The 15039-nt window shown below is 45.5% G+C and overlaps 1 long non-coding RNA gene across 1 annotated transcript; it reads left to right on the forward strand.

Annotated features, from left to right (window-relative positions):
* Positions 1-1803: 1803 nt before the first annotated feature.
* On the forward strand, positions 1804-10688 carry LOC103162769. Its single transcript, XR_003484714.2, has 3 exons — positions 1804-2001; positions 2301-2631; positions 9983-10688. It is a non-coding gene; the product is annotated as an uncharacterized LOC103162769 (long non-coding RNA).
* Positions 10689-15039: the final 4351 nt, after the last annotated feature.

Consider the following 15039-nt stretch of genomic DNA (forward strand, 5'->3'; position numbering starts at 1 on the left):
AAATAAAAATTAAAAAAATAAAACTTTGTCTGTATATTACAACCGCTTGGTAGGGAGCTCTACAACTTGGGATTTTTAACCCATTCCTTTTCCTCTGTGATGGAAGTAGCTCTGAGTGGGAGATCAGTGTTGCTTTTCCCCCCACGCCCCTACAGGGTCACTTGGAGCCCAAGCTGACCTCGAACTTATTAAGTAGTTGAGATGCCCTTGAACTTCTGATCCTCAGGAATTTGGGGATTACTAGTATGGATCAGCACAACTGGTCCAAACTGATCTTAAGCGGGGCAGGGCTGAGAACCTCTGCATGATAAAATGTTCAAAAAGTGATTCTCAGAAAGGAATTAAGTAAGTGAGCCAGGGAAAAGATCACTGGAATCCTTCCACCATTCCAAGGAGTGAAGCTGTCAGTATGCTCCAGTGTCTCCAACTTAAGCTCATTTCCCTCCTTCTCTGTGGAGATACATAGGTGTGTTTTGTTTGTTTGTTTATTCAGAGAGGAAGATCCAGGAAGCCAAGCCAAGATCGCAACACAATTCTGTAGATGTTCACCCACCACCTTTTTTTTTTTTTTTCGGTGCTTGCTTCACAGAGCTGGGAGACCACTGAGGAGGGAAGAGAGAAGGACAACAAGATGGCCGCTGAGCCTGCCTGCTTGGCAGATTCCAACCCCAGCCAGCCACCACCAGCTCTCCACATGCAGGACTTGAAGCATCTGCCAGACGGGTGCTGGCTTTTGATCAGAACTGTGTCGAGCCAGAGACCTGCAGGGAAGCAGGCAGGCTCCCTGGAATTGGCTAGCAGGAGTCTTCCTAGCTTCCTCGAGCGAGTTACTTGAAGAATTTGAGCACAGACTGAAAACACGGGTGGATGGGGGCTGCATAGCAAAGACCAGGCCTTCTTTTTCTGAGGCCAAGTCATTCCAGCCAAGGGAGGCCACGGGCCCTTTCCCGTATGGCGGATGGAGCTGGATTTGGGGCTGCATTTGCAGATTTAGCTAGTGACTCTGGGCTCAGAGTCTTTTAACCTTGTGTGATAACACCTGTAAACCCGAGGCCACTAGAGTGGGTTCCCAGTGTCCCTGTGGGTGTGCAACACTGCAACGGGGCTGTTTACAAGACATGTGATCACTCCAGCGGGTCCACTCAGCAAAGTCTGCTGGAGGCCTCATTTTTTCAAGAGGTCCACTGGGGCGTGGGCTGCTAGTCTAAGGAAAAGCAACAGCTTGCATCCTTAAGGCAGATTCAGAAATCCTCCAAAGCTGTCAGGAGCCTGTGTCTGGCTCTGGCAGGAGCAGCCAGGCCGAGGGTTAAACAGAGGTCTAGCGTGTTCTGAGCCTGACAATAGCAGTCTACATGACTCCAAGCCTTTAGTCTTTCACGAAACAGTTGAGCTTATTGGTCCTAACCTCCAAAGAACCAACCCAGAGGACCCTGCCTAGCTCGATAAATAAATCCAATTCTACTCTAGCAGACTTCGACAAAGTTCAACTATGGGCTCTCTCCTGAATCTCCCTGTTAACTCCCTCCCAGCACCATAGCCCCATGCCTGTTCAGTCCTCCTTTCCTCTGGGGATAAGTCAGCCTGTTTGCCTTTTTTTTTTTTTTTTTTTTTTTTTTTTTTGGGTTTTAATTCCTTCAAAGGATGAGGAATGTTGACACCCCTGAAACATGCCTCTGATGTCTGGTTAGACTTCAGACGGCTGCATGTGAGCGTACACTGACGCAATCGGGCCGATTGGGTTAAACCAAATATTACAATCGCAAGAACTCATCTGGAACTAATAATTTTGAGGCCACCGAAAGTAAAAGGGCCCGCTTTGGGCCTGGCCAGCGGCAGAGGCCAACTCGGGCCAATGCTGCCACCTGCCGTGGGCGCGGAGAACAGGGCGCGCCGCCTCGGCCTTCCTGTTTTGTTCGACCCTCTGCACCCATGCAAGGAAGGTTCTTCGCCAGCCAGACCAGGGCTATTTTAAAAGACCAGCGCCTATCCCCAGCCATTAAGGTAAAGATAGCCAGTCTGGCTGCTCACTGTCTTCTCAGAAAAAGGACCACTTCCCAGTTATAGTCCCAGGCCTGCCTAGCAGGACACTCGGACTAGTCGGAGCTCCATTAAGCACATAACCCCTATACTCAAAAGAGATCGTGTCACTGGTTCACTTAGAGGAAAGCTCGTTTTAGAAAGAATGTTTTATTTTGCGGGGGATGAAGGAAATGCACAACTCTGGGTTCTGTCGGCACATTGCTGAACTGCAAGTCACGTGCCAGATCCAGAAATGATGAAAACATCTGTTTTTGCTTTAGCCCAGCGAGGCCCCGACAGTGGGGAGGGGAGGGACCGGACCGAGATCGCTTTGCTCACGAGCGCCATCTGCCGAGCCTGCGCGGGAAATGCGTGAATATCCGGCACAATGCAGGTTACTCACCCCCAGGAAGGGACAGATCCACAGGTGGGGGTCTGTACCCGAGAGACCACTATCTTCAGAGAACAGCCCTGGCTGTGACCCGGGAACTTTGCAACTCTGAATTGTCTCGAAGAGTACTCAACAAAGAGATCTGTCCCTGGAGACTGCTCTAGGCAGAGGAAGAGGCCGAGGGAGGCAGCGAATGAATTCCCAGGTTGTAAAGGAAAGAGGTAATGGGGGAGGGGGGAGGGCTTTTGGTTTGGAGACAGTAAAATTTGCGGTTCCTGCCGGCTGAAATCTCCCAGAACAAAGAAACCACTTCCCAGCTCCCGCCCTGCACTTCCTCCAACCAGCTCTCTCTCTCTCTCTCTCCTGCTATGGTGGTTTTGTGCAGTAGGTTTGAGAATGCTCCAGAATTCAGTGAACACTATTCTGGTCAGGCAGAGCTTGCCCATCCCTTTATGTGTAATTTGCCCAATCTTAAGAAGCCAGTGCTGGATCCAAGCTCTGAACAGGAGCCACACTGACAGCCATGACATGCCACCTTAGCATTTTGCTTGCCTGCCAGGTGCCCAGCACTCACTTGGCACAACTGTACATATATATATATATATATATATATATATATATATATATATATATGTACAGTGTTGTATACAATGACAGCTGGGACCTCTAAGGGAGGGGATTACAAATGCAGGCAGGATGTGGAATCCACCTTTGCTCTCAGTCCATCATCTCCCTGAGGAATTCCTTTCCTCAGCCTGCTTCCATCCTGCCCTCCAGTCCCTTATACATAAGCCCTTCTCAGAAGTTCAGGCAGCACAGTCTCAGAGAACCATAAGTGGCGTCCCACTATCTCATGTCAGAATTGTTCTGGGCCCCAGGCCCCACTCCCACCATCTCTTCCTTACCAGATGCAGATGCTAAGGCTTTACTGTGGGGCTATATGAACAGTGCTTCCCACAGGACGAAAAGAGTTAATAAGAAGAGCCAAAAGTCTGGCCAAGAAGATTTAGGCTTGCCAGGGGCTCCTGTGTCCCTTGAGACTGGACTGCTGAGCATACCCTCAGCTCTGAGGCAACATTCCCCAAAGTGGTCTGTGCAACCTGGCTGTCCTCTAACCTACAAACTGGCAGGTTTAAAAGGGAAACTGGGCTATCTATCTTTCCTACCCCTCTCTCAAGCAAGTATAGAGTTGTCCTTTGTACAGGTCAGGGACCTGTCTACAATCTAAGGCATTTCCGAAAAATACACTTCGTTTTTACAGCTGGACAAATTTTCTAAGAAGTGACCCCATCTTCAACATATCCCCACTGACCGTATGTTTCCATGGTTCCAAGTTTTTAGATTGCTAAGGCCCAAATTAACCTTCTGAGCCCCTGCAGACTCACCTGAACCCAGTAAGTGCCGAGCTCTGGTTCTGTGACATCCAGTTCTCAGGGAACCCCTCCCATCAGTACAGTCAAGTTCATTTCTTGTTTTAGGCCATAAGATGACTTTTAGTCTGACTTAAAATTGGCCTAGTATAGAGAGTTTTGTTGAATTTTCTTTGTTTTCTACAGAGGAAACTTAATGCTTACTGTCTCGTGTTTCTTTTCTGGTCTCTTGACTCTTTTTCTTATTTCTACCTTGTTCTGCAACAGGTCTTTGTTTGGATGCACAGTGGAGGGGTTATGAAACTTTTTATACTGTGTTGTCATCTCAGAACTCAGATTTAGGGCGTTTTTTAATCAGAAAAACAAAGATCTCTGAAGTGGGTTGCAATAATAAGAAAGAAAAAGGAGAAGAGGAAGACGAGGCTGAGGAGCCGCAGCAATGTGGGTCAAAAATAAACATGGGTGACAGTGCTCCCGTCCATGTGCAGTGTCATTCCTCCCAAATATTTTTTTAGCCAAGACTCTCTTGTCCTCACATAAAAATCATTTGTCCCCCACTTTTCTCTATCTATCTTGGTGTAACGATCTCCACACAGAGACAAATAACCTTTGTTCAAAGCTCTGTTCTTCTAAGCTGGGCAGAATTCTGCAAGATCACTCTGCACACACAAGCTTAACACCTCCCTTGCAGCTCCAAACAAACCATAATCCAAAAGCCGCTCTTTTAAATAGAGGTTTCTTTTATGCTTAAATTCCTAAATAAAAGGAATGTCGACCGCTACTGCTAGTTTTTCCAGTTAAATCCGATTTTTGCTGAAATGCCGCTTGCTCAAAATTCTGGGTGTGAACTGCAGGCTGGGCTCCTGGAACTGGAATTCTCGAGCTATCTGGAGGGCCCTCCAGTGGCCAAAATAATATCTGCCATAAACAAAGGGCACCAAAGCCAGGACTGCAACAAAGACAGAAGGGTGGTCCCTAGCCTGTTCGGAAAATCCTGCAGAGTATGATTCCCACATTTTGCTCCATGGAGGTGTGTCTACATAAACGAAGCTAAGACAGAATCTCAACTGGAAGGATGATGACGTTATTTGCATGACAAAAGAATCCTTCACGAGATAAAAGAGAGGCAGGTTTGAACTCCTTTAAATGATAACTCCCCCTATTTTTTTTAAAAAAGATTCTATTGAACTGGGAGGGGGGTGACATGCAAATTTCTAGAACATCTGTGAAACATAACAGGGTGCACTTAAGCTTGCTCTACTTGACCCCCCACTGATGTTTCTTTCTACCTGTGAAAGCCTCCTAAGTACTATGACCTTGAGACTCAGAAGTAAGTGGTCCTTGGAGGTGATATAAGAAGAAAAGCGGCAAGTTGAAGATCTGAGCCTAGAAAGCCTTTCTAGAGGACTTTGGAAAAAACAGATGGTTCCCCTGGACCTGACAGACTTCCGGTTTTTCAAAAAGTTCTAGATCTGTTACAAATTAGCACACGATGTCCACGGGCATGCCTCAGTTTCTCCTGGTAGACAACACAAGCCAGGCATAGATTTCTAGGGACTGTGCCTCCCTACTCACTGTAATAACCTTTGCTACCTGGAAGCATAGTAGAAAGAGAGGGGAGGAAGAATTCTTCCCACAAAGTCCCTTAAAGCCCTGATTCATTGTGAATCCCTCACCTTTCCATGTTTACATGTGTGACTAGCAGCCATGCCAAACCTCCATGCCCACTCCCGATCAACACACACACACACACACACACACACACACACACACACACACACACACACAGGGACACTCTGGCCTGCTGGATGCTGGGAGATGCAGAGATGAGGCAGGGATGGAGAGAATAGCGCTTACCCTCCTCAGTCTGCTCCATCAGGCACTGCTGTCAAATGTCTTTTGTGCTATCATGGTCTGTGTCCCCACCAATGTATATATTGAGATCATGCTCCCACAAAGTAATAGTGTTGGGAGATGGGGGTCTTTGGGTCATGAGATCAGGATAGGATGAGTTCACTCATAAAAAGCTGTGTCAGAGAGCTGCCTTCCCCTTTCTCCATTCAAGGAAAGAGCAAGAAAGCTATAAAGGAAGGAGAGGCCCTTGCCAGACAGACAAAATCTCCAGAGCCTCTGTCTTGAACTTCCAGCCCTGATTCAGGTCTGTGAGAAACAATGTAGTTTTATAAACCACCTACTTTGTAGCTTTGTGTTACAACCACCCCCAACGGAGTACAGCAACTGGGTATTGTTTGTTTTACATGCTTAGCTGAAGCAGGGAGCCAATGTCTGTCTGGAAACTGAACAAGAGCTGGTCCAAGTCCATCAAGCTCTAGAGAAAGGACATGCATGAAGATGAAGTGCTCTATGGCAGATGGGTGTATGGCAGCAGGACCACAAAATTCTCAGGTGGCAAAGGGCCAGAGACGAGGATCAAGACAACAACCTGCTCTCTAAGCACACCCACTCTCCTTTGCCACTGCCACCAGACACTCTCCAGTCTTCCTAGACTAGCATGGCCTTCTTTTGTCCTGTTTTGGGCATATTATCTGATTTCTCTGTCTTTCAAATGTTTGTGTGTTTGTGTGTGCATGTCAGGCTGGGGAAGCTGAAGTTACTTCTTTCCCATTTTTCTGTGTTCAAAATAGTCTTCATGCATATTGTATCCTGAAAATCAGGGACACCTACAGCTTCCTCCTCTATGGGAATAAAGTATGTCTCACACAGGGCTACAGGGGACTGAAGTAAAACAATTGTGGGTGACACTCATGGTTCTAGCATGTGAGATACATTGTCTAGTGTATTTCATGGTCTGCTGGCACCTTCACAATAGCCAGTGAGTTGGATGCTAAGCCATCTGTATCGTCAGGGAGGAAACCATAGTGGGTAAGATGTTAAGGTGCGAAGCATCACAAGACTCCTGAGTCAGGATTCTGCCCCAGAGCCCAGACTCCAAACATGTGATTCAAAGGTGACCGTGGAGAAGCATGCCAGGCACACACCTGAGCTCATACACCTCATTCTCGAGCTTGCTCTGGTAGTGAGCAAATTCAGATCCTCTTTTCTCTGTGCCCTGAGCACTGGGGTGCTCCTGATTTCCACTCACCACTTTGATGTCTCCAAAGCAGCAAGTCCTAAGGCCGCCTCGCTTCAGAAGACTCTCCAAACACACATTACTTTGAGATCTCTGCCATTCTGAAATCTGTCTCCAGATGGTGTGACTGCTGCCCCTCTCCCGGTAACTCTGCAGACACTTCTAGTACACAACTCCAGGCTGGCAAGTTTTGAACTCCACGTACATTCAGCCATTTCTTATATTTATTAAATTGTTTGATCAGCCTGAGGCTATGCCTCCTTATGACCAGGATTTTGTTTGGTTTGAAGAATGAAGCATCTTCAACACCTGGAGAGTACCCAGTCAAAGTTTGCTAAGTGAAACAAGCCAGCTTTTACATGGTCCCTTCTTCCCAGGTATGCCACCAGCCATTTACATGTCCTAAAGATAATTCACTACCTTTTCCATGCCTGTCTTTCCTCTCCCTTCATACCCAGGTTAACAATATCAGCCTACCACTCCATCTTACAGGCAGGGGATATTGAAATCATTCTAGCCCTGTATCACTTTGTCCATTTGTTTGTTTGTTCATTCCTTCATTCGTGTGTGTGTGTGTGTGTGTGTGTGTGTGTGTGTGTGTGTGTGTGATATACATAAATTGTGTGACGTACGTACACATTGAAGTGTGTGTAAATGTGTTGAAGGGACCAGGGTGATTGGGGTGACCGCGGTCGTGGCCTGGGACCCCGGATACCTGAGTTTTCCGGGAGTCTATGATATCATATGGAGGTCAGAGGTCCATGTCAGGAGTCTTTCTTGGAATCTCCCAACTTTATTCTTTTGAGACAGTTTTCCCTCTGAATCTGGAGCTTTCTGATTGGCTAGACTAGCTGGCCAGTGAGCTCTAGGGATCCTCCTGTCCCAGCACCCCCCCCCCAAAAAAATAAACAGGGATATGGGCTTTTCAAAATGGGCTTTGGGCATCAAACTCAGGTCCTCACACTTACCTGTCAAGGGCTTTACTAAATCATCTGTCCAATCCTCTCTGTCACTCTCTGGGGGGTCCTGTGGTTACTTGAGCTTTTTGGATGTCATTATCCCTAGGATTCTGCAAAAGCAATCTCTACCCATCTCTCTCACTTTGTGGGGAGACTCTTCCTGGATGAAACAACTGAAGACTGCTGAAATAAAGGTGTGCTAGGATCAGAAGGGAGAACAGTGTGGAGAAGCCCATCAAGAGGGAGGGGTGTGGACTATGGTGATGGCTGCTGGGAACCTTTAGAAGCTACAGCCATGAAGCATCTTCCCATGTCAAAACTCCTACAGATCTGTCTCTATCATAATTCTCATCACCCCTTGGAGTCATTTCAACATTTTCCCACCTCAAAGACAAAAGAATAAGCACATAAGATATTTGGCAAAGTGTCAGATAGCCACAAATATCAACATTTGCCTAGCCTATCTCTACTGTTCTTCTCTCAAAGTGGGGTCTGTAGAGTTGCCATGCTGTATGAGTTGACTTGCTTTGTTACCCAGCTTTTCATTTTATCTATCAAGCAGAAGTCACTACTTGCCTGACTGATATGTGATATGTACCTCCACCCATTTCTTCCAGGGATGGAGAAACAAGCCAAATGAACGACATTCAACAGGTTCTTGTACAGAGGTGGACAATGAAACACAGGCACAAGTGCTGGATGGCTGGTCTGGGAGAACTCTTTAAAACAGAGTTACCCCAGCTGTGAGATTCTCTTTTACACTCAGTTTGGGGATCCCAGTAAGCACTTACTGACTGTATAAGGAGCAGCTGAGGTTCTAACAAGAGTTGGTGGAGTCCTGAGAAGATGTGAGTGTGTAGTGTTTGACATGGGTACAGCCATATCAAGGACCCAATGCCTCAGACCCATGGGAGTAGCCAAGTCTTTCCCCATGGTGATAGCCACAAGCTCAGAGGGATGGCGAGGCCTCCTTCAGGTCCAAGTGTGAATGTTGACAGTGTGTGTGTGCAATTTCTTTTTCTGAACCATCGACCAGTATGTGCAAAACCTAGCAAGCACGGCTTCCTTCTCCCAGTTGGCTGCAACCTTAGACTGCTGGCTTCCTAAGTCCTCCAACTGAGACCAGCTAACCCCTCCTGCCTTGTTGTACATAATAAAAGCTCTGGTTCTGGCTTGTTGTTGTGTATTAGGTGTGTCCCTTTTGGGATAGCACAACCCACCTGATCCTAGGTTTTCTAGACACGTGTCTGTGGGTCTATCCCTTCTTCACTCCGTTGTTGTCCCAATCCAGTTTTCAAGACCAAGCTGTTCAGGATGCCATACTTCTACTTTTCCTCCTTGATGTTGGGCCTTCAGACTTGATGGATGGAATGAGGGCTCCAAGTGAACTTCAGACTAGAAAGCTAAAGGCAGAAATCAGTGCTGGATAGTGGAGCACAAAGATGGGGGAAACCTGAATGCTTGGGTTCTAGCCTAAGACAACTTTTCAATGAAAGCAAACAGTTTGCTTTTACAGCCATGGAGGATGTGTTTTCCATTATATGAAGCTGAACTTCACACTTGCTGATTGGTTCCTCAAGAGCAGGTTATACACATATGCATGCAATAACAATTAATGAAAATATAGGCCATGAATTTGAAGGAGAGTGGGCAGGGGTATATGGGAGGATTTGGAAGGAGAAAGGGGGGAAGGAGAAATGTAATTATATTATCTCAAAAGTTACTGTATCTAAAAATCGGGTTAACCCATCCCTTCATTGATTCAACAACCTTATGAAGTAGCAAAGGCTATTCTAAGCTCTGTGGAAATTAACAGTCAGAGATGATAATGACAGGCTTCATCCTATAGTAGCATCCCACTTTAAGTGAGTTCATGGATCTTCACTCTGTGTTGTCCCCACCAGGCTCACCAGCGTCATGGTTCGGATGACTTACGCTCTGGAAATAAAACATGTCCTGCTGGCTTAAATCTAGAATGCTCTCCCAAGGACCCATGTATTAAAAAGTTGCCCCTTAGCCTGTGGTATTATTGGATGGTGATAAAGCCTATGGGAAGCAGAGCCTGTTAAAAGCAAGTTGGTGCACTGGGCATGGGGGGTGGTCCTTTGAGGAGGTATGGAGAGCTCAGCCCCTTCTGTCTCTTGACTTCTAGGCTGAGTTTTCTCCTCTGCGGCATGCTGCAGCCATGACATACAGCACTGCTATCGCATTAAAGTACCAGGGTCAACTAACTGATCATGGACTGAAACATCTGAAACTATGACTCAAACCTTCAAGTTGCTCATCTCAGTTACTCTGTCACAATAGCAGAAAACTAACCAACACTCTCCCACCTTCTAGTTCATGTATGAAGAGTATTCTCAGATGAGTTTGGAATGCCTTTTAAAGAAGAGCAAGCCCCCAGAAGTCTACCAGCTCCTATTCAAGCCATGTGAAGACAGGAAACAGCTGCCTGTACCAGTATTTCCAGAACTATGTCAAAGAAGAGGCAGGAGAAAAAAAAGTCCTACTATAGGGTTCAGAGAAAGAAGCAAAAAGCAATTTGATAATTTTTATTTTAGAGCCTGTGTTGCTTGGGAGCTGTAGACTTCCAGGCGTGAAGACTAAGGGACATACCATAAATCCTTAGGGAGGGAGGCAGAGGTCTAGGGTATAAATCCAGTAGTAGAGTGCTACCTTAGCATGCACAAGACTCTGTGTTCAATCCCTAGGACCAAAAGGTGGGGAAGGGCTGAGCAATCCTGGGAAATAACCTTAAAAGGTTGGCTACTCTTTGTATACTCTATAAATCAAGATGATTGTCTAGTTTTGTACATTTTGCTGAGGTTATTAAATTAGCTTTCCATTCCTGAGCACAATATATAGGATTGTATTGGGGCACTGGGGCCCTTGAACTTAGCCCTCTTTCCTGTTGAGAAAGACCCCATACAATAAAATGGCTGATGGGAAAAGGCATCAAGGTTTGGGTTAAACAGCCAACAACACGCTCTTCTACCCTGAGACAGAAGTGGAGCCTGTGCCTTCATCAGGGCATCATACCACCTCACTCCACAGACTCAGGAAGCACAAGCACAGTCTGGACTTAAGGGCTTTAGGATGCATTTTATGCATTCACTCATTAGCTGAGTGCTTAAAATCTTTAATTTCCATTTCCTCATGAAGGCTCTGAGGATTTCAGTTGTCCCAGGAAGCAGGGATCATGTCAGCGTTGTTCACTTTATACTCTTAGTGGCTGAGAGGGTACTGGATAGAGAAGAGGGCTCCTAAGTTCTTAGGTGAATGTTGCCATGGGATCCATGACCGGCGGACTCCACCATCCAAGGAGCTTAATATCTTGCCAATTAGAGACTTGACCTTCATCTTCCATTCCCCCAGTGGCTATCCCAATCACTGGATTTTCCCTCCACTTGCTTAATGTTAGAAACTGTACACCTATAAGAGATTCGGCATCTGCTCCAGTGGATTCCACACTCTATTCCCTCTAGCTCTGGCAAAAGCTCTGCATCATACTGTAATACTTGGGAAAACCATTTGATAGTCCCTGTGCAGTTGAAGTGGAGAGCATATTCACTAGCCAGCACTAAGTCCCCACCAAGCTCCTCCCAACTTCTCATCCCATCCCATCACATAGACCCATGGAGAAGGAAGCTCCCCCAGCTGCTAGTAACTTTTAGGCAGCTCCCTTCTTTTCTCTAGAGCTGTGAAACAATGATGGCTGGGGAGTCAGGATCCCTTCTACTAAATAGTGAATAGACCACCACACTTGTGATCTACCCTACCTGTGTGCCCACATTGTCCGTACTCCCTTATGCCTGCCATGTTCTCCATTCCCTTTGATGAGAGGCGTTCATAGCTGACCCTCCTATCTCCTGGGAAATGAAACGAAAGCTTGGGGAGATAGAAAGGAGGGGACTAAAAATTCCTCCTGTGAGCCCTCAGAGTGGATTAAGACTCTAAGACCTTGACTATAGGGGTCATGTGGAATGGCTCTATAGTAAAGAACAACATGTCATCTGGACACAGGCTTCCTGGCCCCTACCTCAATTCTATTTCTTCTGCTTACTTGATGTGGCCATAGGCAAATGTCTTTGCCATCCCTTGCTTCAAAGTTCTTCTCCTGACAATGTCGATACCCTCTGTAGAAGGTTGTGAAAATTAAATGACTTTAAATAAGCCACTCTCAGAAGAATGTCAGGCCCAAAGCAATTACATATTTAATAATATTTCTCACTGTAGCAGCATTGCCATTGATCAAAATATTTCTAGCCTGTGTTAGAAGAGTATGCTTTTCAGTCTTAAACATATCTTGCCAACTATCCATGAACATCCATGAAACCAGTTTCCTCCATTGTTCTAGTTCTTGGGAGCAGGTAAGCAGTTTAGGCCTTCAGTGCACTTCTGAAGCCAACAGCATGGTGTTGTGTTTATTTACTGTCCATGAAAAACACACATGTTCACACACATCCAGACAGCTCTGCCACAACCAGGGCCGATTCATCCCGGGGTCACTAATTGGCTCTGCCTCAACCAGAAAGAGACTGAAGTCTTAATTATGAATCCTCTTCCTTTGATCAGCCCTGAAGGTTTTAAGGAACTGAGTATGACCAAAGGGCAAATTTCAGAAAAGTCTGATTTACATTTAAATCCAAGTTCTTTGTTTTCCCCCTCGTCTCCACAAAGTTTGCTGATGTCAAGTTTTAAATATGAAATGTCATTGTTTTCATACAGATATTACCAAGCGTTATTGGTTGTCATTTTGGCATTCAGTGGGGTTATGATATTACAATGGCAACATTAGCATTTTCAAAAGCCTATCACCATTGTTCTTCTGCAAATTGCTACAGCTCATATTACCCTACACATAATCTTAAAAAAAAAAAAAAGAATGGGATGTTAGCATCAAAGATCAAAGCTAGTGGGCTGAATGATGAGAAGGGTAGTCACCTCCCTTGTTCTGGGACACTAGTGGTCTCCTGCTAGCACTGTCACTGCTCTAATGGGATATGCAGCAATCCTGTGCACCACTGCACCCACACTAGCAAATGAAATAGGCACTGAAAACTTTCACAATGTAAAGGATTTGATAAAGTTTTACTGAGTTGCTGCACAGCAAAAGAATCTTCTATTTTTCTAATCATGAAAATCTCTACAAAAAAATACCATTTTTTAAAAAAGGCTTCATTGTACTACCATCAATAAGGAAGATTGTATGTGGTGTAAACAGCTTGCAAAGAAACCTGAGTGTATTTGTTTATTTATGCCTTTGGATTTAAAATTTTTTTCTAGTTGGAATGTTTCTAAAAATGTCTGCCCTGTAGTCACCCATATAAATGGGGCAAAATAGCATGGCCATTAACATCACAGCTTAAGGGAGTTCAGCTAGTTCATCCTGACTCTGTCATGTGACTGCATGTGACATCTTGGGGGAGCTAATCAGGACTATCCTCTTCTCTTTTTTAAAATTTATTTTTCTTTTATGTGCATTGGGGTTTTTACCTGCATATATGTCTGTGAGGATGTGGGATCACCTGAAAATGTAGTTACAGACACTTGTGAGCTGCCATGTGGGAACTGGGAATTGAACCTGGGTCCTCTGGAAGAGTGGCCAGTGCTCTTAACAACTAAGCCATCTCTCCAGCCAAGACCATCCTCTTTAAAGCTAAGATTCATACCTAAATCAAAGGGTCATTTTCAGAATTAAAGCCTCTGCATAAATAGTTTAGTATGATTAACAAATACAGATTCCAAAGAAGAGAACCAGCCTGGAGAGATGGCTCAGCTGCTAATAGCACTGGCTGCTTTGCCAGAGAACTCAGGTTCAATCCCCAGCACCTGCATGGCAACTTACAACCATCCGTCACTGCAGTTCCAAGGGATCTGATTTGTTCTTCTAGTCTCCCCAGACACTGAATGCACATGGTACCCAGGCATAAACACAGTCACAACACCTGCACACATGAAAATGCATCTTAACAAACTATCATAAATAAATGGGCTATTTAATTGTGAGACCATCTGTCCAGTGCTAAACTGCCCAATAAGCTGGGGGGACTAGAAGACCCTTCTAAGAAAGTGATGATCTGGTCCTGTAATTCAAAGGCTCTTTGCCCTTCTTTTATTGTTGAGGTTCTTGCCTTTAGCACTTCTTCTGGGTTTTAATTCACTGTAGGCTCAATGGGGGTAGGAGGTCAGCATCACATGACCACAGAGGACAGATGAAGTCAGAAAGGGTAAGGAGCAGGTAGCCATGTGTCCTCTGATTCAGAGACTCAGCGAGTGTCTCCTCAGAGTTAAATTTGAGGATCAATGCATAGCAGGAGAGATAATCTAGAGAGGAAATGACTCTCAAGCCTCAAGTTTCCATTCAAACTGGTCTGGATGTATCAATACTGTCTACAGTGTTACATGAGAGACTGGCTTCCCAGGCAGCTCTCCCCACAGTGGGAAGATATACTGGCCTTGTGACTTTCTGTGACAAGTTTTTCCTGGCCAGTTATTAGCTAGACAGTATGATGTGTGTCAGCCTCATGAGGTTGGTTAGGGTGTGTTTGCCCATGAAAGAAGAATACACAAGCATGTTATGTAGGCTTGAAAACCCAAGGTTAGGCCATGACCAGGAAACTTCACTCAGGTGATAGGATTTCCCTTGGGATTTCTGGTTACAGTGTGTTGAAACATTAAGCTCATTCTGACACTGAATGGTAGCGTGACACTGTTGGCACAGGATTACTGGTTAAGACCTAGGGTCAGAAGGACCTAACAGCTTTCATGCTGTTCACTCTCTGCTTTCTTCTAAACCAGTGGCTGTCAGCCTTCTGGATACTGCAATATAATAAGTTCCTCCTGTTGTAGTGACCTCCAACCATACATTATTATCATTATCATTATTTATTTTTGAGAGAGGTTTTCTCTGTGCAACCTTGGCTGTCCCGAAGCTCTCTCTATAGACCAGGCTGGCCTCAAACTCTCAGATTCACCTGCCTCTGCCTCTTAAATGTTGGGATTAAAGGTGTGTGCCACCACAGCCCAGCAAAATTATTTTCATTGCTACTTCATAACTATAATTTTGGTAGTTATGAATCATAGTGTGTGGTGGAGGCACATGCCTTTAGTCCCAGCATTTGGGAGGCAGAGACAGGAGGATCTCTATGAGTTTAAGGCCAGCCAGCTCTACAGAAGGTGTTCCAGGACAGTCAAGGCTACACAGAA

This window comes from Cricetulus griseus, chromosome 4, assembly GCF_003668045.3.
Source record: "Cricetulus griseus strain 17A/GY chromosome 4, alternate assembly CriGri-PICRH-1.0, whole genome shotgun sequence".
NCBI lineage: Eukaryota > Metazoa > Chordata > Mammalia > Rodentia > Cricetidae > Cricetulus > Cricetulus griseus.